We start from the raw sequence: 27,304 nt of genomic DNA on the forward strand, positions 1-27,304 counted from the left end.
AGTTTCCATTGTATGTTTATACTACATGTTTATATTTTTTTATCCATTCATTCATTGATGGACTTTGATTTGTTTCTTCCTTTTCTGATTGTGAATAACGCTGCTATGAACGTTAGTGTACAAACATTTATTTGAAGCAAGACTACGTTTCTATAGCTTACTTAACATAGGCCTGAGGCTCTAGTCTTTATGAGTGAATCTGGGCTCTTAGCACTGTGTCACCTCTGTACATCTTTAATACAATTACCATTGCACAAACTAATCTTTACTAGGTTATATGTTTTAAGTATTTCAGATATTATTTTAAGTGTGTTACCTATATTATGCCATTTAAACATCAAAACAAATCAATAAAATAGGTAATATAGTTAAATGTTATATGTATGGTAGATAATACAAAATTAATGTTATTTTATTGGGAAGAGCACTTTTTCAGATAGAGAGTTTTGCCCAAGGTCACACAGCTAGTACATAGCTAAGTATTCTTATCATTTCTTTGGACTTAAAGATGCTGTAGACCTATAAGGATTTCAAGTTCAAGTGACATGCTACATATCCAAGTCGGCTATAGTGTTGGTAGAACAACACTGAATAATAATAATAAGATGTCATTTTTGCCTCCAGTTCCATCAGGTATTTGTTTTTGTAAACAGCATGTTCTGGAAGCCAAAGCAGTGACTGGATATCTGTGAGCCCACTAATCAAGTACTATCGAATAGTCTCAGAACCTTACACAATCCTCCACAGACTGCTGGATTCTACAAGTTCCTACTCGTGGGCAGCAACTATGGGAAAATAAGCACAGATTCCAAGTCCCTCTTCCATAACTCCTGGGACTACATGTGTTTCAGAACTTAAAAATAAAAAAATTCTGTAAAACCCCCAGAGGGTTATGCATCATGCAAAGTTCACATTTTTATATTGTGCAACAAAATTTATGAATTTACATAATATATGAGATCAACTAAGATTATAAATTATGCTCATGGCCATAGCGAGAGACTGGCTGCTGAGATGAGCACTGCCTGGGGTGCTAAGAGCCTTCTGGCTTTAAGCCAAAAGGAAGATCTAGGGGATTTACCAAAAGATGACACCTGGAGCAGCAGTGAGGTGAGGGGGACAGCGATGCAGAGAGAAGTGCCAAAGGCTTCTGCAGCAGTCAGTTCCCTAGCTGGAAAGAATAGGTGGAACTTGGCTGACAGATCTGAGGCTAGTCTCAAGGTGTTGGAGTTCAATGACAGTTATGAAGAATCAGGAGAATAACTAGTCCTTTCAGATCTGCATGAGCAGGTTAAAACTTCACCTTCACTGGCCACTGTGAAAAAGCAGTTGAATAGAATCAAATCAAAGAAGATTGTGAAGTTACCCCTTAACAAAGAAGAGACTGAGTGGATTACAAGGGAGTGGCGTTCAATGAAACCTCACAGGTCCTCACCTGTAATCCCAAATGGGATCCCATCTTTGAGAAGACTTGCAGGCAGAACAGATGGTTCTGTCCCCCAACCTCCCAAACCCCCATCCCATGGGAACAAGGAAGTGGCAGCCCTTGGGCCCATTGAATGTGTGCTCAGTAGCTGGCAGGCAAGAACTCCCCAGGAGCAGGAAGTTTTAACCTCCTCCATCAGAACAAGCAGCCTATGACAGGCTCTTCGCTAACTCCCATGGAAAAGGCCTCTCTCAAAACCACAAGCCTGGTTGAGGCTAATACAAACCAGGAGAGCTTCATAGGGCCCAGGCGCTGCAGCCCTACTATAATGACTGTGCTCAAAGAGGGAAGAAAATCAAAAGCAAAAAGTATCACAGAGAAAGACAAGGACAAGAAAATCGAAAAGAGTTTCAGGCACTATGGAAGGTGGATCCTGCTGCAGCCCTGGAAGAACTGGAAAATTTTGACACTGCCACAATAATGGCACAAATGAGCCTTAAGCACCAGACTAGCGGGAAATGGGTGAAGTCCAAATATAACCTGGAGGCTCGCCAGGCCTGAAGGAACAATTCACTAGGAACAAAGAACTGATGGAAAAACACTAGGCAGTTTTCCAAAGTGGGGAAGAGGAGGGAGAGCTCCTTGTCCCTGTTGCAATGAACAAGGTATAGATGCAGGGAGCCAAACTCAACCCCTGGATGATCAGGAGTTTCTCTGCAGACGCCAGAGAGTGAAGTCCAGGAGGACCCAGAGCAGCATCCAGAGCTTGTGATCCCCAAGGTTTCTGATGGTAAACAAGAAAGACCATTGGCAGAGAAAGAAATGTTGCTGAAAGAATTGAAGGGAAAGCTATCACTTTGGAAAAAGTCTAGACTCAGCCTGGATGCTGAGGCAGGGGCTGTCAAAAGATTCGACCAGCCAGGAGGTACTTTCGAAATCAGGGCCCTCAGAAGCTCAGCAAGGAAAACCATCAGTCCAGAAAGCAAAAAGTGACTCCTGCAGGAAGAGCGCCACCAGACCAGAGAGTGGAGCCCGCCAAGGAAGAAGAGGGGCCCTTGTTGCTGCAGAGGACCGGGAGACCGCAGACTCTAGAAGAGTTTGAAGAACTGGGCAAAGAGGGATGTTTACAAAATGAGGAGCTTCCCAGGCCTAAGTTGGAAGGACATGGGTTAGATAGAAATCCCAGGAATCAGCCTGCTGCCCCAAGGAAAAGCAAAGGCAGGAGCAAATGACTGATCTGCAGGACCTTCTAACCATATAATCTCCTCCTGTGAAGTCTGTCTGTTCCCACAATAGAGGAATTGGAAGATGAAGTGGAGAGAGATCAAACAGATGATTAAGGAAGCTTTTGCCAGGGGTGATGTCATCACAGACTTCTTGAAAGGGAAGAGGGAAACAGTAGAGGCGAGTAAGCCAAAGGATGGTGTCCTGACTCTGCCTGGCTGGGGTGAGTAGAGAGGTGAGGGCTGAAATCTAGTGCCAAGAAGAGACAATGGTTTCTCTTTAAAATACTGAGGATCCTCCATGAAAGGCAATAATTTGCCAAATGTGATAATCAGTGATGAGAAGCAAAACATCCATGCCCTGACTTATGAGGTGTGGGTGCTTCCAGATCCACTCACCCACCATGAGCAATTTGAAAAGACGATCCAGACCCCTACAGGATCTTCATGGAACACCCAGTGGGTCTTCCAGAAACCCAAGATTGTCACCAAGCCAGGCCATGTCATCAAGCCAATAAAAGCAGAAGATGTGGGCTACTGGTCCTTCTCAAGAGCAGACCTCTCTGTCCTGCAAGGAATCCAAAATAACTGTCCTCTCATCATAAAAAACAGACGAAGATCTCTGAACACTGAGTTATTGGAGAAGTCACATACTGTGGGATCCAGAAGCCTGGACTGACCAGTGCTGGTTTTACTCCAAGCTTCAGGATCTGTTCCAAAACTCACTGAGCACACTGTGGGCATACTTAAGCCACATTTTAGAAATAAAAGCATTTTTACCTTAAAAAATAATGATAAATTGCCTCGTGTCAGTTCCAGCTAGGTTTTATCCAAAATAAGTTTTGATGCCAAATGATAAGCATATCTTTACTTTATAAGATATGGGGCCTCCCAGGTGGTGCAAGGGGTTAAGCACAACACTGTGAAGTTATCCACTGTGAAGCAGCATAAGTTCAATCCCTGGCCAGCCAGGGAGCAACCCGCATGATGCAGAAACCCTCTCCTGACTCGCCCGCTGCTCCCCTCAACAGTGCATTTCAGTCAGTCTTCCTGTTCTGCTCCCCACTCTGTCTGGTGAATCCTCTCACCTCCCATACCTCTGGTCTGTACCCCAGTTCTTGTATGCATAAATAAATAAATCATTTTTTAAAAAGTTATAAGAAATTTACAATGTCATCTCTGAGATAAGGGTTTATGGAAGTATGAACTGAAGTATGGATGTAGTGAACCTGTCTTCCCAAAGGCCAGTCCCTGTCCAGCCAGAAGGGCAGGTTCTGTGGACTTTGGGGTTCATTTCCTTCACTGGCAGATTCAGCTTTTGTGTGGCCTGAAACTTAATTTATTGGGAACCCATAAAGAAAAAGAATATAAAATTTCTAGTGGAATATTAGGTATGAAAGTGAATATTTATTTAGAATAAAAAAATCACAACAAAGTGTAAGTGTAAAAAAAGATGTCATCGCAAATAATTTATTTTTGTTTTATGATTTTAGCTTCTACTTGAAAGCTTTCTTTTTGATACATTTGGATTTTGGTATGCTCAAAAAGTCTGAAAAATAAAAAAAAGACATCTGTAAGGAATATACAAGAACAAGTCAAATGTAGTATAGAATTGGTACTATGCTGTAATGGGCTTGATAATTATGCAATAAAATTACTAATAAATGTATACAGAATAAATATGAGTAGAGCTTGTTCACAGTGATGCACTAGTATATGTCTTTCTCTGTCTCACTAGATAAGCGACTCTTTCCTTTTCCTCTAGGCTTAACAAACCCTGTTTTTCTACAATCCAAAAGCAAAGATCCCCCTAAAAAGGTAACATCAGGATTGCTGGACACTAGATGATGGAGAAAACAAGCTGGAACCAACCAGAATCACCAGATGCTTGTGTCACAAGGATGGACATGCTGACCCTTGGCCCCGCCCCCCACGTCTTTGTAACTCTAGATAAATACCCCTGCACTCTGCCCAAGAGCAAGATGGTGGTTTTTCAGATGCTGGTCTGCTACCCTCTGCATATGTTGGCAAGTTAATAAATCTCCTTTCCTTCTCCTCAAATCTCTGTTCCTTTTATAGGTCAAGGAAACCAAGATTGGCTGGCATTTTGCTATTAATAGAAACACTTTTTCTTCAGGGCATTTAGTTGGCTTGGTGGCATTTTTGCAAGACATTTGGTCTGGAATCTCTGCTCTTCACCAGAACAGAAGATTGCACATACTAGATTGTGCTCTAATATATAGTAATTAAAGAACGTGACTCTACATTTTGCACTTATTTTTTTGTGCCTAGTGAAGGATGTTACCCTCAGATGTTCAGAATAGACCATTATGTGATGGGTCACTTTGGTGGATTACTTAGGACTCAGGTCAATTGTGAGTTTCAGGCTCACAAGAAACTGTTACCACTCCCTTAACTGCCTAGAAAAGTGAATATTAGGCGTATTAACCAGAATCAGGGTTTTTACCAGAAATAATTTTTCTATCAGAGAAAGTCATCTCTCTGGCAGGAAGAATAAATAATGACAGAGCATCTGGTCTTCCTCATATGAGTCATTCTTGTCATGTGAGTGCGCCTCCTCTCTCCTTGAAGCTCCAGGCTCCTGTGGGATTCTGGAGCTCAGGATATCTGCCCCCATTTTGCCTCACTGGTTTTTCAATTTTTGTTTCTGTGTACATTCACTGTACATATGTATTAAATTCACTTTTTCTCCCACTAATCTGTCCTGATGTTGTTAGCATGCAGACTGAGGGCTACCCTAGGGCCCCCAAAAGTGCACGCTCTGAAGAGATTCTGCCATCTACTGCATAAAGACAAAAGATACTCTTAGTGTGAAAAGACTTTAATAGAATAGCATGCATAGAGAGAGAAGAAAAGATAATAGTTTCTCAATAAAACACCCGAAGTTACTCATTCCATTGTGGGCAGAATAAATAACCAGCCAAACTACATTGGACTGGAGCAGGGCTGCAGAGGCCCAAAGGTTGGTCACAAGTCTAAGGCACCTTCTGGTGAGGACCCATAAGAAATGGGACAGAAGCAGCCAGGCAAGTCTGGAAGGAAAGGAGCAAAATTAGAGTACAAATCCAGATAACAGCTAACATTGTCAGCCTCCTCATAGGTCTCACACCCATGTCTGTTCCAAGCGTCTATATGTGTCTCCACTCCATATGTGTCCTTCCATGTCCTCCAAATCCTGACGAAAGTCTGAAGTTGAGAAGCAAATGCTCCCCTCTTCATCACATGTCTCTATTTCACGTGTTCCTCCAAGTTCACTCCCAAGTCCTCTCCTTTCTTTTTTTTTGGTATTTGTTTTTAATTTATATATTTTTACATCATTTTTCATTTTTGTACAAAGTATGCATTTTCATCTTGGTTATAGTCCCTGGGCCAAAAGTTTATTATTTATTATTTATTTATTTTATTTTATTTTTATATAACCCATACAATTGCAACCCCCTTATTTTGACCCCAATCTCTCCTTCCCCTGCCCCCAATAGTGTGTCTCTGGTTCATAGTTGTTTGTGTATTTTGATTTTCCAAGTCCTCTTCTTTTGCTCAGCTCCAACCTTCATTTGGTGGGGTAAGGAATATGTAACCTCCTTTTTTTATGGAGATTATTCCCTCTCTGCAACAATGTTAATTTGATTATTTGACCAATCCAACAAGGAATCAGAAGGTAGGGAGAAATTTCCTTTCCTAGCTGAAAATGTAAACACAGAAACACTGACAGATTCTTTTGTGAGTCATTTCATAAAAATGTACATTCACAATTGTATATGCTGTACTGTTGGCTGTATTTTTGATTGGAGAAAATGTCAGCTTTGATCAGTTATTGATGAGTCTTGTCTCCTCTAATTACATTTCTACATGTTAGGGGATTAGAAGAATTTTCCATAGCTCTGGATTTAAACCTCATTTCATTCTGACTTAATCTCATATATGTAAATCACAATAAAACCTTTGGCCCTATACCTTTCTTCAGATGAATCATCATTTAACTGTTCCTGGAAATCATTCCTGTATCAAGATGACTAATAATACACAAACCTATATAGTATGTGTCTATCTATCTATCTATCTATCTATCTATCTATCTATCTATCTATCTATCTATCTATCTATCTGTCTGTCTATCTATCTGTCTATCTATCTATTATCTAGCTGTCTATCTCTCTCTCTCTCTCTCTCTCTCTCTCTCTCTCTCTCTCTCTCTGGGAGCCACAGTCAATCCATATTTGATAATTTTGTTCATTGGATAATTTTTTATCTTAAATTCCTCTTAACTGGATCTTAAATTTCATGGTTATTTCACTGCCACCAAACACATACAGCACTATAATAGAAAAGATGTTGGTGTGAAAAGAGACAATAGTCTTGGGCCTCCCCCGTGGTGCAGCGGTTGAGCACCTGGTTGTGAAGCTGCCCGCAGCCTCTGCAGCGCCGGTTCAATCCCTGGCTGCTCGCCGGCCACCGGAGGAGGGTCCCACATGGCGCACAGACCTCTCCTGCCATGCCCGCTGCTCCCCTCAGCAGTGTGCTTCGGTCCTTCTGCCTGCTCTGCTCCCCGCTCTGGCTCTGGTGATTCTCACCCTCCCATGCTTCTGACTGTACCCAGTGCTTGTATAAATAAATAAATAAATAAATAAATCTTAAAAAAAAAAAAAGAGACAATAGTCTTAATTGGTTGCAGTTAACTTATTTTGCAAATTTTCAAATAAAAAGAATCATATTATAGCCCCAGTAAAACTTCTCAGAGCCACAAACACACAGAAGAAAGTGAAGTAGTCTGAAGGTTAAGCTTCATTAGTGTCACAAAGATCTTCCTATCTTTCTAGTATAGGAATAACCTAGACTGTGTGCACTTGTTAGATCACCCAAATATGCAGTTTGTCTGAACATCCTGGTTTTCTGAGGTCATGAGGAATGTGACTTATTCAGATTGAATAAATCTTTTTACAGCTATTCTGAGCTAAAATGTGTAAAACGAGTAGTTCCAAAGCTCAATGGGAGACACTTTATAAAGTTCTTTGGAAACAATAGGGGTACTGGGATGCATATTCTGACGCGAAGAGAATGGTGGTGAATGCAGAATCTTATACATTACTTTGCTGTTATTTATCCTTGGGCTTCAGTGTCCTCATTTGTAAAGTAAAATAACACTACTGACCTCATGGGATTGTTCCAAGGATTAAAAAATTTGCTTGTTGAGTGTTTAACATTGCCACTGGAACATGTTAGAAATTCAGTAAGTACTACTTAAATACAAATGGGGAAAGAGCTCAAGACAAAGAGTGTTCACATTGCCACATTTTAACTTCTTAAGTCAATACTGTGACTGAATTTTCCATTTATTATGAAAGTACTCCTCTAATAAAAGTATATTTGTGGTTCATAATGATATAAATTTGTGTTATACTCAATAATATCTTATCATAAAACATTTGCAAGAGTCTATGTCTTGTTATCAGAGGCTCTCAATGGCGACAGAGTGACTGCGCTTATGTGAAATTAGTCCACAGCTGAAGACGAGATTGGAATTACCTTCCTGCCCTGGAATTTGATTGTTTGAATTGCAAAATGGATGTAGCATTCAGGTGCATTATTGTGCACTGCTCCCTCTTAAGACTCACTGGTTCCCAGGTGTGAGAAAGTACTGCTCCATGACCTCTCAGCCCCCAACTCAGACACTGTATTTGAGCAAAGACTGAAGAAGAAGAAATGAACGGCTGAAAGAAAAGCAAACTTCACCAAAATAAGTGCATTTACCAAGGAGATTAAAAAAGAGACAAAAATAAACAAACAAACAAACTGCAAAAATCCCTTCTCCTCTAAAACAACTACTCACATATGGCAAAATTTTCTACAACATAGAAAATGTTCCTATTGTATCTTTTAATACATGGAAAATGTACATGTTGAAGGTACAGTTTTAAAGATGTTTTCTTTCTATCTATCTGTCTATCTATCTATCATCTATCTATCACCTACCATCTATGTAATCTATTTATATATGACACTGGGCCACATCACAGTAAAATTAATATATCTGGGTAGGAGCATGCCACTAGAGGATTTGGTGTTAACATTTGGCAGTATTGGAGCTAAGCCTGTGCTTTGGGAGTTTATATCCAGTTAATCTGTAAATGCGCTCTGTGATTATAGCCAAGCAGTGACAGCTAGTGCCTCAGGAGAGGACAGCACGTACATTATTGCTACTTGCTGTGCCATTTGTCTCTACCCACATATTACTTATTTCATAGCGTAACACCCCCTGTAGAAGCATATCTGCAATGAGGAGGTAGTACCGCTAGGCCCCTTTTCTTTCTGATTCTTTCAAATAGCCTTTTAGAGAACAACCGGCAGACGATTCTGTCAAAATTTCTTGTTCTTCCTTTTACCAGAAATGTTGTGCCTGGAGTAGGATCGCAGAGCAAAGGCAGGTTTAGAAAGTGTCGGGGTATCATTTAAGAAGATTAAAACCTAAGCTCCCACTCCTAGCCCAGCAGGAAGGTTTGGGAAGCTTGACTATATAAAGGGAATTGATAAAGTTGCTATGGAAACCAGAATTTAAGACTTATCACTAAGACCACTACTGGTCTTAGCAGGGCCAGGACACATTCTGTGCCAAATGTCAATGCCTAAAACCAGGCATCCCAGCACTAACTGGCCCGAACCTATGCCCTGGTCATGTAAAACCCACAAAAAATGGGTTACAAAAGGGAACCCCAAATCCTTCTTCTCATGCAGACCTCTCCCATTTCGCTGGCTGCTTCTTTTAGCAGTATATTGCAATAAATCTGCCTTTCTTTTCTCCACTCTGGCTCTGGTGAATTCTTTCACCCCAGCACCTCTGGCCTCATCCCCTTATATCTCCCATCATAGAATTTTACATACACCCTACCTGTAACTGTTTAGAGACTAGGAAGGCAATAGAAGAAAACAATGTCTTCCTCTGTAGACCTTGTGCCTACTTCCACTGTCATAAAATAACTATAAAATAACAGTCCAAACATTCATTGTGAACTTTTAAATATATCATGATTTTAAAGTGTCTTGTATTTATTAGGGTTTTTCTAATAAATCCAATCACAGATGAGATGTTATTTTGTATTTATTAGGGTTTTTCTAATAACATCTTATCACAGATGACATGCTAATGAAATGATGTGGGAACTACCTGTCAGGTATGTGTAGATTAATTTGTGGAAAACTGAAGTTTAGTTGCATGATGTTCCAGAATCATATCTTTAGGAAATACATGAATTATGAAAATGTTATTAAAATTTATTTTACATGTAATCATAAATTTAAAATTATTAAAATATATTAGTAATTTATAAGTGATGGCATTTATGAATCAAGAAATTAAGAAGTGCCTTTAAAAACTTATTCTACTCATTTCTTTTTCACAGATCAAGAAACCATGCTTACAGTTATTTTTGCTCTGTTCCATTAATTAATTAATGGATTAATTCAGCAAACTTTAAATCAGCTGGCTTTAAACAAGTTCTGTGCCGTCCATTATAATTATTGAGGAAAACACACACATTTTGTTCAATGGCAAAGCCAAGTGTGCTCTTAAGTCTGTGTAAATGGAATAGCAGAGAGAAGCGTAAGCCAGAACTCTGTCTTGTTTCCTGTGCATCTTTTTCTACAATCATGTTAAAATTCAAGGCATCATGGTCACATGCCAATCTTTAGAGGGAAGACTAGGTTTCAGTCTCCATCCTTCTCTCTTGTACTACCTCCCACCAAGAGTGTCCCACTCCACTTCTCTGCCTTCTCCAAGGAGTTTGAATTCTGATGTGAGTCACACACATTCATCTGATGAGAGGGAAGAAGTGTCAGCATTAATATTCAGAACCTGTATGCATGACACAGAAAGGCTAACATCCCATGCACGTGTTCTGTCACAGTTTCCTTTTTCTGCAGAGTGAAGGGGTAGTATGTCCTTGGCATATAGCTTAGGGGCCTAAAGAAAGATGCCAGAAGTGCATGTGGCTATTGCCACCAACATACTCTCTTCCTGTTTCTTTCTTTGGCTTGTTCCTGTGGATTTACTCTTTCCTGACATTGTGAGGTTGACAGAGAAAAGAAGTAAATGATCTCTCAGCAAAGGTCCCCCTTTCCTCTGGGTCTGTTCATCCAACATCAGGATCTTTTTTCTTCCTTCCTTCCCATGAGGTGCAGCAGTGCCACAGTGCCTTGAGACCCTCCCTTTGCCCCACGTATTGAGAGACCACCAACTGGAAGATTTGGTAGAACCAAGGTGACATGGAGAAAATGGTGTACCTGGAGAGCTAAAAAGAAGCTTCAAAGTTCAGGGCCTCCCTGGAGGCACAAGGGGTTAAGCATAGCATTGTGAAGCTATCCATAGCTTCTTCAGCACGAGTTCGATCCCTGGCCTGGGAGGTGACCCACATGGCGAGCAGACCTCTCCTGACTTGCCCGCTACTCCCCTCAGCAGTATATTTCAGTCAGTCTGCCTGTTCTGCTCCCCACTCTGTCTCTGGTGAGTCCTCTCACCCCCACCCCCCGCCACACACACACACACACACACACACACACCTCTGGCCTGTTGAGATAAGAATGGCTCCATTTGGAATATTGTATAAAATGGTGTGATTTGTCTAAAATCGTGATTTAATTTTCTGGCAAAATGTGAGACAGCCTGACCACAGCATCTGCTACTGCTCTGATTGCCAAGACTGATTCAACCAGTTTTAGTTTGGGTAACACTTCCCAATGTTATCCAGTTTAGAGTTACTTCAAGGTATGGGTTTTGTGATGACCAAAGAAAATTCAATTAATTTTCCCTACCTGATAACTCCTTGGAGGCAGACCATTGTGTGGAGAAGAACATAATTCAGATATGAAATTTCTTTAATTGTTGTTGTTTAGTTGGCCGTATCTCTCCTCTGCACTGCCTTGGCAAGGTTGGGTAATGTTGGCTCATTAACTCTGTATCAACTTGCAGAAGCTTGTCCATCAATTCCATGTAGTTGTTAGTTCCCAGCCAGGGCTTGCTGCCAGGCACAATAGAGGCCCACTCATCCTCAGTGTCGCAGGTCTATGGCAGTGTCTGCCATGGACACTGGCAGCTGATGGTGGACTGACAGTGAATGTCTGATACGGTGGAAGTGAGGCAAAGTCTAGACTTAGGGGAAGAGGGATGATTTGGGAAAAGTCCACCTCATAATGAGTCTTTGAAATGATTTTTAGAGAAAATTCACTCATCAATGGATTGATCCATTTATTTATCTATTTATTCACTTATCACATATTTCTCATGTCCTCCTACGTGATAGCATATGGAGAGGTATTATGTGTGAATACTCATTCTTTTTTTTTATGATTTATTTATTTGTGCATACAAGAACTGGAGTACAGGCCAGTGGTGTGGAGGGTGAGAGAATTCACCAGAGACAGAGTGGGGAACAGAACAGGCAGACTGACTGAAATACACTGCTGAGGGGCAAGACAGGAGAGGTCTGCTGCGCCATGTGGGTCAACTCCCTGGCTGGAGATCAAACTCGTGCTGCAGTGGCCACAGATAGCTTCCTAGGCTGTATCTTAATCCCTTGTGCCACCAGGGAGGCCCTGAATACTCATTCTTTTGTGGTTTCTTTCTGGATTGAAAACCCAACTTTTTTATAATACTGTTTAGAATTAAAATTTATAACCCATTTCCAAAACACTTGTAGGTTTAAATCTGGAACGAAGCATAAAGGATTAGTCTTTCAGCTATGCTTCTACTCTCTTATAGTCTTGATTTTCTTCTTTTAACTAAGTAATGAATGATTATGAACCTCAACTCTATATTCTCTATATTGCTATTAGTAATAAACTGGAGATGAACCATTGTGTGGGGGGCAGTCTTTCAAAAATATGATGATGACAAGTAAAGAAGAAAAGTCAAGTGATTAAGTTTGTATTTGACACGGTTGAAAAGGCTTGGAATCATTAGGGAAGATTTCTATTCTCATCTTTACTTCTAGGTGAGTACAGGATGTTCTTGGGTATGAGTGACGTGATTACTTTGGAGGATCAGGGCATTCATCTGTATATTTTAGGATTCATGAAATGGGACAAATGGGAGGGGAGGACATTGCGGATAAGTCTTTCCCTTAGTTAAGAGTGCAGGGCTCACAGAAAAACAGAAGGGGGCCTCCCCTGGTGGCACAGCAGTTGAGCGCTGGGCTATGAAGCTGCCCGCAGCCTCTGCAGCGCCAGTTGGACCCCCGACCCTCGGTGAGGGTCCCACATGGTGCGCAGACCTCTCCTGCCACCCGCTGCTCCCCTCAACAGTGTACTTCGTCAGTCTGCCTGTTCCATTCCCCACTCTGGCTCTGGTGAATTCTCTCACCCTCCCGTGCTTCTGACTGTATCCAGTGCTTGTATAAATAAATAAATAAATCTTTTAAAAAAAAAGGATTTATTATATAGGGAGTGAGAAAAGGGAAAACTAAGAGAGAGAGAGAGGGAAGAAAATTTAGAAGATGGTATGAAGTCTCTGATAGTGTCTCTTAGCAGAGGTCAGAACTCAAGTAGGAGCCGCTCCTGGAGAGAAGTTGTCCCTCCACCATTTAGAAAGAAGGTGGAAGTAGCAGTCACATAGGCAGGACATCTTCAGTCTACCCAGGGAAAGGTTGACACAGAACCTGCAAGCAAGCAGGAGCAAGCCACGAGAGTACAAGTGGCCCACCTACTGTCTCCTTTAATGTCATGAGGCAGTTCTGCTAGCCCCTCAGCTCCTAGCAGCCCCTGTTCAGGAAGCCTGGGGGTGCAGTGTGGGTAGTTAGAACTCCTCTGCTCTGGAACTTTTCCAGCCCAGTCCATGACCCCCACACTCAGCATATGGCTGACCACCTGGGAAAGTGTGGTGCATGCCAGGGCCATGTGGCCTATGGGGCCACTGTATGGCCTGGTGGTGGGGAGGCTGAGGATACCACAGCAGCAATGCCTCTGAGACTCAGTAAGACAGGGTTGCAGCTGCCATGGAAACAGGAAATCTCAGAGCAGAGATGTGATATGCCTCAGTAAGTTGAAATTGTTAAGAAAATTGTTACAGGGGCCTCCCTGGTGGCATGGAGGTTAAAGTCTCAGTGCTATCAAGCTATCACCAGCCACTGTGGCATGAGTCAATTCCCGGCCAGGGAGCTAACCCACATGGCGCAGCAGACCTCCCCTGGTTCGCCCTCTGCTCCTCTCAGCAGTGTATTTCAGTAGATCTGCCTGTTCTGCTCCCGGCTCTGTCTGATGAATCCTCTCACCCCCCACACCTTTCTACATCCCAGATCTTGTATGCATAAATAAATATGATGAATCTTTAAAAAAAAAAAGAAAGAATATTGTTACAGGGAAATAAATACTCTGCTCCTAAAATCAGACGATCTCCTTAGTTTGCAAAAGGGTTAGAAGAATTAGAATGATTTTTGCACTTATATTTTCTGTTTAGCTTGCCTCTAGCCCCCTCCACATCCCATTGCTCCTTCATGAATTCTGGTCTCTGTCTACCTGAAAGAGGGAAGCACAGGATGTGTATGTGGGATGATATACCAGCAACAACTTTCAATTGACATGTTTTGTTATAGGTTAGTTGAAAGGATTAGAAAATTTAAATCACCAGGCAACTTTTACTAAGTTTATTGAATGTGGTCATACATGTGAGGATCTTTGGGACTGGGGCAACATACTTAACCACAACTGCTTTAGGTATCCAACCTCATTTTTGAGTGAATTTAATTGAATGAGGCAAGAGATCTTAACTAAAATGCTACTGGAGATCTGATATTTGAATGAAACTTGCCTGAAATTAAAATAGGAGATGATGAAGATTATGGAAAACCAGAATGCATTTCAAACTGGATTTACCAGACATATAATTAATTTTCCAACTTGCCATAAAAGTTTCTAAAAGCTGAAGTTCAATTTCTGTACTTGTTGCAAATGAGTTTCATTCAAGGACTGACATCTTTCTGTGGATGGAATTTAGAAAGGGATCTTAATGTTTAAAACTTTAAAAATTATCTACAAACCAAATAAATTCTACCATCAGACAAAATCTGACCTGCAGTCTCCAGGTGCAGTCTCCAGTCATTAAATAATGACTGAGAAATTTTTAGTTTCTTATAATCCATAATTTTATCAGTTTTTCCTATTCTGTGTAATCCCAGCCCATGTCTCTTAATGTTTAATTTCTTTTAAGACCTTTATTAACATCTCATGCCATTCTAGACTAATAATTTATTTTAAATAGTTCATTTACTTTTTTCATGTAAGTTTTCCCATCTTATAACACCTGAAAGTATAGTGACATAATTTTCTAATTAGTAGCAGTTATTTATTTAGGCACTTCCCTAGAAACATTTCTCTAGAAAATCTCTGTAAATGGAATCCTCATGATTTCTGAAGTTTGATATGGTGGCTGGAACTACATTTTACTGTATCTTATTAGGTCATTATTTTGAACATAATCTAACAATAGCCTAAGAAGTTTTATGCAGGGTTGGTTGTCAGTTATCTTTCTAGAAAATGACCTCAGGCTGCCCCTCTTATGTCAACTAAAGATTTTGGATTTGCATCTTGGAAGCAGGTAGGAGACAATGAAAGATTTTAAGCAGGACTGTGAGAATACCAGAATTACACTTTACAAAGGTCATTATAACAGTCATTTAGAGCATGGACTTTTCGGGAGTGAGATGAGCGACCAGACATTCTAAGAAATAAAACATAAAGATACTTTGATTAAAGTATACAATGTACACATGTATGACATATATAGTCCAATAGTAACAGGTTAAAAAATGGAAAAATCACACTTATAAAAACTTGAAGCCAATTAATAATTATAGGTATATTCACTACATTTAACTTAAGTGATTGAATTAGAAAATTTATTTTCCCATTCTGTTTTTATGGTTTAAGAAGTGGAGACCTTTACATGAGAGTAAACACATTTCTATAAAGGAAAGGATGGGGCTGGAATGACACTGGAATCTTGTCATCTATGGCAATAAATCAGGCAAAATATTGTAAAGAAGTTACTAAGGCACTGATAATAAAGGTGGAAAGGAAAGAATCCATTTGGGGGTTAAAGAACCTTCCAAGAGGCAGAATCAGTAGGATTCAGTTTTCTTTTTTCTTTTTTTCCTCAGTTTTCAATTGAGTGTGAGGGTTGAAGGAGAGGGAAATATCAGGAATACTTCCTGGCTTGGGCTACTATGTATATGATATTGCCCACTAGGAAGATAAAGAATAGAAGAGGAGGAGTAGATATGGGGCGCACATTTATAAACAGAAGCTGAAGTATTGATTTGAGGTGTTTTGAGTTGGAGGTAACTGTTGGACACTGAAGTAATAATGTCCCAGGGGCATGAAGACACATGGATCTAAACTCAGGAAAGAAAGTGGAACAGGAAGGTAATTCTGAGTCATTAGCTTCCACTTGGTGATTGCAGTAATAAATTTGGATGAAATCACTTTCCTTATGAGCAAAGTTGCATGAGAAAAGCAGAAATCAAGGATTCAATAATGAGGAGTATAAATAATAATTTTATTCAGGAAGGTCACGTGGTACAGTAGAGCTAACTCTGTTAGAGCCGAGCATTTCCTCTTAGAACCTAAGTGAGTTACTTGATTTCTCAGTCTCATTTATGTAATGAGGGTAAATAATGTCCACCCTTAGGATAGTTAAAATGGTTATCAAAATAAGTAGAAATAATTTAACATTCCTAGACCAGTGCTTAGGACATGCAGCTATCACCTTCTTCATCATTATCACCACTACTAACAAGATTAGGTGACAGAAGAATAAATAGCCCCTAAGTTAAGACAAATATTCTGTACAGAAGAAACTCCTGGGTTTTGGTGTTTCTACATTGGAGTATCTATTTTAGACACTCATAAAACTCTTATTATATTGCTAGATCCTATTTACTGATTAATGTAAGATGACTAAATATACAGGAAAAAATTATTACAATATATTTGCCTACATGCTTTATATGGTGTCATAAAAATAATGTTAAATAGGCAAAAAAAAGATTTTATTACAGATTGTAACAGGACAAGTGTATTTCTGTCAAAGTCAGGATAGTGTTATCTCTATCCAGAATAAAAAATAAAGTATGGGAGATGAAAATTGTTTAAGTTCTTTTTCTTCACAAGTTGGAGAGATACTTCCTTCACCATCAATATTCCTTTTTTCCCATATTTACCATACTAATGAATAAATGTTGATCCATCATTCTCCCAGGTCTATAGGCACGAAACTTTAGATTTACGCTTATAGGGATAATAAAGACAAAGAAGATTCTTAAGAATTTGAGAGCAGTTTCCTAAACAAAACTGTGCCAATATTCTTGGTCAAGAACTTTTTTGGGGGGCCTCCCCTTGTGGCACAGTGGTTGAGTGCAAAGCTGCCCGCAGCCTCTGCAGCGCCAGTTGGATCCCTGGCCACTGGCGAGAGTCCCACATGGCACGCAGACCTCTCCTGTCTCACCCCTTCTCCCCTCAGCAGTGTACTTCATCAGTCTGCCTGTTCTGTTCCCTGCTCTGTCTCTGGTGAACCCTCTCACCCTCCCACACATCTGGCCTGTACCCCGGTTCTTGTATAAATAAATAAATCTTTAAAAAAAAAACTTTTTTGAACTTTAAAATTTCAGTGGAACACATAAGCATTACTCAATTTTGTGGTCAACATCATATCCCTTCCCTACCCTTATCATTGAGAAGGCTGTGATTTTAGAAGCCTTTCACAGCATGGTTGTAGAAGGAGAAATTTAGGTAAAATTTATAGCTTCCTTATTAAGAAAAGGTTTAGTGGATAGACAATTATTCATTGAAATGAAAAGCTCTTGGACAAATTACCAGGATTACCAATCAAAAGAATTGTATCCAGCTCGATGCACAGAGTTTATGACATTTCCATAAAGAAGAAATCAGCTTTGTACTGAATCCCAATGAAGTCACAAATTAGCAGCTGTGGTAACCTGACAGCTAGAATGCAAGCAAAATTGTGTGGAGCCAGTATGTCAGGGGGTGCACAGGAACTTCTTCAGAGGCCAAGCCATTCAATTTCAATTGCAAAGGGAGAGGAAGTCCAAGGAATGTTTTAACTCTTAAGTAATCTGACTTGATTGGATTAAGTCATGCAATTCTCATTACCAAAGACTTTCTGGAGAACTTGCTGAAGGTTCAGGGATAAACCACAAAGTTGGTTAGAAAATAAGAGCTTTGGGAAGATTAAACCGGGATTTTTCTTCCTGAAGCATGAAAAGTATGTGAGAAATTTAATAACTGTCTGTTTCAATCTTTATTGTTTTTACAGGTTAAAAATTAATACATTTGTACTAAAAAATTCAGGTGATTCATGTAGTTGCACAAAATGAAGGTTTCTTGTCTCCCCCAGCAACAACCATCAACTGGAATGCTGTATGTACTTATCTACATTTTTGCCTATATGCATATCAATATACCAATAATGCTCTTAATTAACAATAATCTTCAAGTCCAAAGCTTTTCAGATTGGTTGGGGCAAGGGGAAGGGAGAATGGAAAGGTATTACAATAGTTACAGGGCAGGGAGAGGAGCACCCCAGACCCCCAAACCTGCCTGCTCAAAATAGATTCTGCCACCCGCCGCATCAACACAAAACATATGAGACTTTAATGAGAAGGAACTTTATTACAATTAGGAAACAATACAGGAAAGGCAAAGAATATAGTTTCTAAATTAAGCACCCAAAGTTACCCCTCCCCTCGTGGGTATAAGTCCATCCAAGCAGGATTGGCCCAGAGCAAGACCCCAAAGATTGCCACAGGTCCAAAGCACCTTCCAGTGGGGACCCACAGAAAAGGATAAGAAACAACCAGACAAGTCTGGAAGGAAAAGAGCAAAATCAAAATCAAGACAGAAACTGCCATTGTCACCTCCCCACGGGTCTCTCACCCACATCTGTATCACCCAGTCCATGACCAAAAGGCAAGCACAGTTTCTTCATGTGTCTCTCGGCTCCATGTGCCTCCTCTGGGTCTCCTTCTGGATCCATCCTGCTTCCTTCCTTTGCCAGTCTCCTCTGTAGCTTCTTCTCTCCCTGCTCAGCTCCACCCTCCCTTGGGTGGGGCAGGAAACCTGGAACCTCCCCCTTTCCTGGGGACCACCCTGTTACAATCCCCCCCTTTAAATTTTTATTCCACCATATCTATGGTGGCACAGATCTCAGGGTATAGTCTTAGGAGACAGTCTTTTTTTCAGGGTTACAATGTATGTAAGAGAAGCAACAATAAGTCAGCAGCATTATCCGTGAAAATGTCCAGTATGACAGTTTTCCATTATTGGAAAATAGTCCCTTATTCAAGCCAAAAGGGAAAAAAAAAAACAAAAAAAAAAACAACATCTGGAGGCATTAGCCAAAACAAGACAGCAAATATATCAAAATCATAGGGGAAAATAGTCTTAAAATTGGTTGAACTTACGTAAAAAGCAAGTTCTTTTAACCTTGATCCCAAATTATTTTAACAGCATAGCAAAAGTTTGTAAACTAAATCTACTTTTAAACCATATTACCTATTTTTGCATACAATTACAGGGCAGAATTACTAAAGAGCAATTTTAGCTGGCTTTGTTGGAATACTCCATACAGGAGCAGAGCAAACTCTTTGACATCCAGTCCACGTAGGCTTCAAGAACAAAGTTGGTTTCACCAGACTCCACCTGGGCTTCCTCTTCTCAAGGATACCAGGGCTTTTTCCTTTTCTGGGTTGTTCAGTCTGGCCAATGGAGGCAAGCTTCCTCACCTTCTTTGGCGGTCTCTGGAATCCTCCGAACAAAATAGCGGGTTCTCCTCTTCTTTGTTCAGCTCTATTTCAACTTCCTGGAAGAACTCCATTCAAAGCCACACAATGAAACTCATCTCCAATTGTTTATGTTTTAAGTAGACAAAATCCCTATGGAAGTTATGCAAAAATAGACACTGACATGAGTAGTAAAAATTACTACCACTATTTTCATGCTTGTTGGTATCAAGGGGAAAGAAAAAACAAACACAAGTTAGCTATGCTGAAAAAAGAAAAAAAATAACATTGCTGCAGGTCCTGGTCAGTCAAAACAAATAACCTTTGTCGAATCAGAACAAAATTCAACAAAATTTCCAGTATTATGTCAAAACTTGGTAAAATTTAGGTGTATCTCCAACAGTCTAGTCAATCCTTCATAGTAAATTTTTTTTTTAAGATTTATTTATTTATTTATGCAAGCACTGGGTACAGTCAGAAGCGCGGGAGGGTGAGAGAATTCACCAGAGCCAGAGTGGGGAACAGAACAGACAGACTGACGAAGCACACTGCTGAGGGGAGCAGCGGGTGGCAGGAGAGGTCTGCATGCAATGTGGGACCCTCACCGGGTGGCCCGGGTTTGAACTGGCGCTGCAGAGGCTGCAGGCAGCTTCGCAACCCAGTGCTCAACCGCTGTGCCACCAGGGAGGCCCGTAGTAAAAATTTTTTAACCCATGAAAAGTTCCATCGATAGGAATCTGTTGAGGCCTTTCCTCCCTATTTTTCACAGAAACAATTTCTGTAAACAATTGAAGTACACAATATTACAAGGTGACAATCACCACTGACAATTGAAAGAATTTGATGAGCATTTCTCTCTATGATCAGTGACAAACGGAGGATTACAGTGAGGAAGAACAGTGTATTTCTAAGAATATGTAGAAATCAACTTTTCCCCCTGTAGGGTAAATGGTTTTCAGGCTTTTCTGCCCACCATTACAATTGCCCCAGTTAGATTGTTACATTGCTGCAGTTGTTACATTGCTGTAAGCTGTGTTCACTTCTGTGGGCCATGGGAGGAGTATTGAGATGGTCACCAAGAGAAGAAGAAGCAGAAGAGAGGCAGGAAAGAGAGAAGGGGAAAAAGAAAGCCGGAAGAGAGAGACAGAAGCCCAGAGTGAAGACTTGCTGGTGGCTTGGAGGCCTACTGACCTCCTGGCCTCCCGGCACCCCTGCCAGCCATGTACCTGTTTGCCACACTGCATGTAAAGCTCAATAAAAGCCTGAGAAAGTCACCGAGGGCTCCAGGACCCCTCCTTTACCCGGTCTGCTCAAATCATAGATAACCTGCTCTGGGCCATCCTGCCCCTACACCCACTAATCCCCATATTTCCATACTTCAGTGTGGAGGGAAAGAGTAGGATTCACACCAACCGGTAAATCCCCAATCACTCTTGACTCCTGTGACAGACATTTGATTGACTAACTACTCACACATTCCCAACTTCCATGTCTATTACCCATGACCCAGATGCTAGAAACCCATATACTCTTTTTGCTTAGCAGTGATCAAAAACTGTAATTTCAGGTTTTTTGATGGAAAAGTTAAGTGCAGTTTTTGTAAACTGCTTTCCCTCTTCCTCCTACCTTGAACACAGTGTAATCTGAAACTGCAGTAACAAGCTTGATGGAGACCAACATACTCAAAACAAACCCTGAAAAACAGGAAGAGCCTGGACCCAGACTCAATTTTTTGAGTAACAGTAACAATGCTGGAACCATATAACTCTTCATGGTTTGGTTGTGGAAAAATAACCCAATTTATTTAAGCCACTGACAGTTGGCCTTTCTGTACTGGTGGCAGAAAGCCTTCCTAACTGACTCAGTGTCAAAATCACTTCTGTTATCTGTCTGGATAAAACCAGTAGATAGAATCCTAGTGGCAATAGCTTTAGGGATAGTAATGAAGTTTCTTGTAAGCCCCCAAAATATATAAAATAAAATCGATGTTCCAGATTAGAAACCAGTGAGGGAGTGATGAAAATTCTTTTCTTGCATTTCTTGTGAACTAAAGGACACAGAGCAAAGATACAATTGTTGTAAAGCTACCTAAAAATGTCAGACTCACCTGGGCCAGTGTATAAAGGGATGAGAGTATCACCTATTCTGGGATCAGATAGTGCTAGGTTGGTCCTGACACCATAATTTACTATTTATAACAAATCTATCCAAGTAGCCTATATGAAATGGAGGCATTTCTGGCATTTGTTCAAATTACAAGTCTGTATAGCATAGTGTTTAAAAAAAGCAGACTATGAGGTTGAACTGCTTGGTATTTTGCTCTGTCCTAACTATGAGCCTTTGGATGAACTAACTTCTTTGTGCCTGTTTCCTCACATACAAACTGAGCAGAATAATAAAACCACTTCATAGGATTTCCACAAGGATTAAATGAAGTGTTACATACATATTCCTTAGAAAAGTGCCTGATTCTTTGTAAGTGGTAGGTCTACATATAAGGCTGATGTTGCTTAGGATAGTGCCTATCAAATGAAAAATTCCCAATCACGTGAACTATTACTGTATTTACTTCACTATTTCCCAAATTTATTTACAGTTTGCTTGAAGACTTTAAGTAAAAAAAAAATAAATAAAAATCTTACTAAGCATATTTTATTGTAGTACTCTAGCATTTTTGCAAGATTATATATTTTGTTCCTGATCTGCCTTATCTTAACACATCTATATTTTAAAAGTACCTACAAAACAATGTAGATGGTACTCTGATGATTTTCTGCTTAAGGCAATTCCGTATCTATTGGCTTTAGTTTTTCCTCCTTGCCCCAGGGCTTAGCCTGGTGCTCTGAAGGCAGTCAATAAATAGGAACCTTACAATTTTTGTCTAAACTAGAACATTTTTGACAGGATAAGGAGATGTTAGTAAAAAGAAAGCCTCAGAGTAAGAAAAACTGGTTGGTTGGTCCTAAATGACTCCCTCTTTTCAGGCAGCTTGAGAAACTCCCCAAGCTTTACCTACCATGTCCTTACAGACCTTCTTTGTTAGCTTCCAGTTTTTGAAAGATAAGTTTATTTTGCCTAGATACAGGATGTCTCAGAAGAGAGCACAATTAAAGATGAAGCAGAAGCAGAATTTCTTTATACTGCACCATAGATGATGTCCTTGGAAAAAGGCATAACAAAACAGCTCTAAATACATATATCACAAAATTCTGCATATGCTTTGTAAAATTTTCAGTGTTTTCTTTTAGCTCCACATTTGTGAGGTCCTCTGAAAACTATTGGTCAGTTTGGGCTGTTATAACAAATAACATAGTCTAGGTGTCTTAAATATCATGCATTATTTCCTATTGTTTTAGAGGCTCTAAGACTAAGGCACTAGTAGATCCTATGTCTGGTTGTTATAGGACAGGGAAAGGGGTAGCCCAAGCCCCGCAAACCTGCCTATTCTAAATGGGTTCTGCCATCCGCCGCATCAACACAAAACATAGGTGACTTTAATGGGAAGGAACTTTAATTAAACTAGGAAACAATACAGGTAAGGCAAAGAGTCTAGTTTCTAAATGAAGCACCCAAAGTTACCCATCCCCTCGTGGGTAAAAGTCCATCCATATGGGATCGGCCCAGAACAAGGCCCCAAAGTCTACCACAAGTCTAAAACATCTTCCAGTGGGGACCCACAGAAAAGGGTCACAAACAACTGGACAAGCCCGGAAGGAAAAGAACAAAATCAACATCAAGATAAAAGCTGCCATTGTCACCTCCCCACGGGTCTCACCCACATCTGTGTCACCCAGTCCACGACCAAAAGACAAGCACAGTTTCTTCACGTGTCTCTAGGCTCCATGCGCCTCCTGCAGGTCTCCTGGCTCCATCCTGCTTCCTTCCTCAGTCTCTTCTGCAGCTTCTCCTATTCCTGCTCAGCTCCACCCTCCCTTGGGTGGGGCAGGGAACCTCCCCCTTTCCTGGGGACCACCCTGTTACATGGTGAGGACCCTCTTCCTGGTTTGTAAATTGTATCTTCACGTAACAGGGCTGAGGTGGGGGTGATGGAGAGAGAAAAAGAGAGAGAGATTTTATAAGGGCAGTAATCTCACTAATCCCATTCAGGAGGGTTCTGAGCTACTTAAATGCATAACCAATTTCCTCCTAAAAGTCCCACTACTAGTGTCACCACACATGAAGATGGCACATATGAGTTGGGGGGGGAACAAACATGGCTTAGCATAGTGTCTGCCTAAATAATAACACTGACATTTACTTCTTACTTCTTCCATGCACATGTCTTGCTCCAGCAAAATGTTTTATTTGTTGTTCTGCAAACATCCTCCTTGCATTTTTACCTCTACCCTTTCATATACCCAGTCTCTGTATTTTTTGATACACTCTCCCATATGAGAAGATATATAACATTTTCCAAAACAATACCAAACCATTAGTATGCATCAGAGTTGTCAGTTTGTATTTATTATAGGTTAGAAGAATGAACTGAATTTTCCATCACTGTATATTTTAACTTCAAAACCATCTCATTTACAATCTCACACACACACACACACACACACACAAATAGATACCTGGGAATGAACTTAACAAAGAATATGAAGGACCTAGACAAGGAAAACTACAAAACATTGTTAAAAGAAATAGAAGAAACAATGAGATGGAAAGATATTACCTGCTCATGGATAGGAAGAATCAATATTGTTAAAATGGCCATCCTACATAAAGCAATACACAGATTTAATGCAATACCACTAAAAATCCCAGTGGCATAATTCAAAGAAATGGAATGAATATTAATGAAATTAATATGGACCATGAAAGACTATGAATAGCCAAAGATCTCCCATCAAAAAGGGGGAAAATTGGAGCATCACACTTCCAGATTTCAAACTATACTATAAAACTATAATTATTAAAACAAGGTGCTACTGGAACAAAAACAGACACACAGATCAATGGAATAGAATTGAGAGTTCAGAAATAAAGTCACACATTTATGGACAATTAATTTATGTACACTGGACAAAGGAAAGTCTCTTCAGTAGATGGTGTTGGGAAAACTGGACTTCCACATGTGAAAGGATGAAACTAAATCATTATATTATACCATACATGAAAATCAACTCAAAATGGATAAAATACTTGCATGTAAGATCTGAAACCATAAATAAAGAGAAAAAAAAAAAAACAGGAAAACACTCCATCACAAAAACTTTTGAAACATCTTCGAGGACTCATCTTAAGCTGCAAGGAAAACAAAGAATATCAAAAAACTGGGATTACATCAAACTAAAAAGCTTCTGGACAGTAAAAGAGACAGTAACCAAAATGAAGCAACACCTTACTGAATGGGAGAAATTATTTGCACACCATCCATCTGATGAGGGACTGAGAAGATCTACAAAGAGCTTATACAACTCAACATAAAGAAAACAAACAACCCAATCAAAAAATAGGCAGGGCCTCTCTGGTGGTGCAGCAGTTGAGCCCTGGGTGGCAGCAAAGCTGCCCGCAGCCTCTGCAGCGCTGGTTCGATCCCTGGCTGGCCAGCCAGCAAGGGTCCAACGTGGCGCGGACCTCTCCTGTCTTGCCTGCTGCTCCCCTCAGCAGTGTATTTCGTCAGTCTGCGTGTTCTGTTCCCTGCTCTGGCTCTGGTGAATTCTCTCACCCTCCCACGCTTCTGACTGTACCCAGTACTTGTATAAATAAATAAATTAATTTAAAAAAATGGGCAGAAGAACCAAATGGACACTTCTCCAAAGAACATGCAGATGGCCAACCCATATATGAAAAAATGATCATCGTCACTTATTATCAGGAAATGCAGATCAAAATCACAATGAGATACCTCCTCACACCTGTGAGGATGGATGCTAAGTAAATTACTGTGGTAACAATTTCACAATATTTGAAAGTTGAGTCATACTGTATATATGAAACAATCCTATATGTTTATTATACCACAATAAAATTGTGGGGGGGAGGAAAAAATAAAAATAAAAACAAAAACAAAAACAAAAACAAACAAAAACACCCAAAAACAACAAGTACTGGTGAGGATGTGGAGAAAAGGAACACTCTTAAACTATTTGTGGGAATGTAGACTGGTCCAACTCCTATGGAAAGCTGTGTGGAGTTTTCTCAATGCATTGAAAATAAATCTGCCATACAACCAAGCATTTCCTTAGGCAAGTTGTAAGAAGTAAATGTCAGTGTTATTATTTAGGCAGACACAATGCTAAGCCATGTTTGTTTCCCCCCCCACCAACTCATATGTGCCATCTTCATGTGTGGTGACACTAGTAGTGGGACTTTTAGGAGGATAGATACTCTTAGGTATCTACCCAGTGAACACAAAAACACTAATTTGAAAGGAAATCTCACTCCTATGTTTGTTGCAGGACTATTTAGGGTAGCCAAGATATGGAAACAACCTAAATGTCCCAAAACAGATGACTGAATCGAGATGTGATATATATACAGAATAGAATATTATCTATGATCAAAAAATGTAAACTCATGGCATTTGCGGCAATATGGATGGATCTAGAAGAGATTATGCTAAGTGAAATAACTTAGAATGAGAAAGATAAACATCAGATGGTTTCACTTACATGTGGAGTATAGAGAAACCAAACAAAAGGTCAAAGCAAACACTGAAAGCTTTCCACAGATATGAGGCATCTGGGAAAGGAGGAAGAGGGCGAGGGTGAGAGTGAGGGGGAGGGTTAAAACAAGAGGGAGAGCACATTGGATGATGACGAAGGCCACTAGAAGGTGGATGTGATGGGGTGGAAGTAAAGGAGGGAGGGGTGTACAATGGAGGATTACTGGGGTTTTGTGGTGGATGTGGTGCACACTATACATTTGTAGAGGTAAAAACCTATACCCCTAAGACATGTATTGTGATTCTAATAAACATTATCTCAATAAGATATAACTTTACAAAAAATAAAATTTACCAGTTTCCCTGGAAAACCAGATGCATGAATGCAATATGACACCTGCAATTTCTGCTACTATCATATGCTATTTGGGAATTCTTAAAGATTTCCTGAATAAATTTGGATTGACTGGTTGAAAAAATAATTTAATGGAATTAAAAATTGATGTATACATTAGGGAAGTAGTGGAAATCAACTTGCCCAAGGTGCATGAATTGAGAGGCCAGAGGTTATTTCTCAAAAAAAAAAAAAAAAAGGAATTTTCTGTCAGAAGAGGGAGAAATGGATTTTTCTCCAAAAATGGGAAAATGGTTGTTTCCATACACAAAAGAGGTGAAGAGGATCATTAAAAAAATGCATCGATTGATAAGTGACAACTAGGACAGGACATAGCTCTTTATAATCCTCTTAAACATAAAAGTTGCGGAATGTATATAACCTGTGAGAAATATTTTTAAAAGAAAATCAGTGGAAAAATCAGTTGTTAAACAAATATACTCACCTCACTAAAAAAAAAAAAAAGTCTCTAGTTTCCTAAGGGATCTGATTTATAATGTCTTAGTATATGAAAAGTGGTAACGCTAATCCTGCAGATAAGATTTTGTAAGTGCTTACAATGTGAGATACTTTGCTAAATCATATGCTCATAACTACCCTACCAGCATATCATAATATTGATTCCATTTTACAAATAAGGACACAGAGACTGAGGGAGTCAAGTAACTTGACCAAGGTGCTGAAAGGGACAGAATCAAGATTCTAACCTGAGCCGTTTGACGAGAGTTGGCTCTCAACAGCATCCTTACAAGCAAAGTTCTTTTCTCATACCTAACTTTTTCAAGGGTTTAAGTCAAAACTACATAATATGAATCTTTCCCTTGTAAACAGAACATATTTGAATTAATTTAA

The 27,304-nt window shown here is 40.0% G+C and overlaps 1 pseudogene; it reads left to right on the forward strand.

The window, feature by feature from the left end:
- Window positions 1-1,014: 1,014 nt before the first annotated feature.
- On the forward strand, window positions 1,015-3,328 carry LOC119260398 (U3 small nucleolar RNA-associated protein 14 homolog A-like; annotated as a pseudogene).
- Window positions 3,329-27,304: the final 23,976 nt, after the last annotated feature.

Source organism: Talpa occidentalis, unplaced genomic scaffold, assembly GCF_014898055.3.
Source record: "Talpa occidentalis isolate TD23 unplaced genomic scaffold, MPIMG_talOcc4v2.1 talOcc4.6, whole genome shotgun sequence".
In the NCBI taxonomy this organism is placed as follows: domain Eukaryota; kingdom Metazoa; phylum Chordata; class Mammalia; order Eulipotyphla; family Talpidae; genus Talpa; species Talpa occidentalis.